Raw genomic sequence first — 420 nt, 5'->3', positions numbered from 1 at the left:
CGCTGCCTCTTCCTGCTGGCTCCTGGGCCCCGGGATGGCGAGAAGGTGCCCAACCGGGACAGCGGCATTGACAGCATCAGCTCACCGTCCAACAGCGAGGAGACCTGCTTCGTCAGCGATGACGGGCCCCCCAGCCACAGCCTCTGCCCCGGGCCCCCTGCCCTGGCCAGTGTCCCTGCGGCCTTGGCTGACCCCCACCGGCCCAGCTCTCAGGAGGTGGATAGCGACCTGGAGGAGGAGGATGAGGAGGAGGAGGAGGAGAAGGACAGAGAAATCCCAGTGCCCCTGATGGAAAGACAGGAGTCTGTGGAGGTACTGACCTGTGTTTGCTGACTGGCAGGACCCTTTGGAGAAACCAGGAGCCTGGCTGGTTCGCTGGGTTCTTTCTCTAGCTCAGTGCTTCTCCACAGAGTGTGTTTT

At 62.9% G+C, this 420-nt stretch overlaps 1 protein-coding gene across 1 annotated transcript in view; it reads left to right on the top strand.

Moving 5' to 3' along the window:
* LOC102774484 (FYVE, RhoGEF and PH domain-containing protein 1-like) overlaps nt 1–420 on the top strand; it is a gene marked incomplete at its 3' end in the record, with an annotated part of 16406 nt that overhangs the window by 14143 nt on the left and 1843 nt on the right. The gene's annotated exons all lie outside the window — the stretch shown is intronic.

This window comes from Myotis davidii, unplaced genomic scaffold (genome assembly GCF_000327345.1).
Source record: "Myotis davidii unplaced genomic scaffold, ASM32734v1 scaffold1960, whole genome shotgun sequence".
Lineage (NCBI taxonomy): Eukaryota > Metazoa > Chordata > Mammalia > Chiroptera > Vespertilionidae > Myotis > Myotis davidii.
Note: the sequence above shows the minus strand (reverse complement) of the source record. Positions and strands in the feature narration are given on the sequence as shown.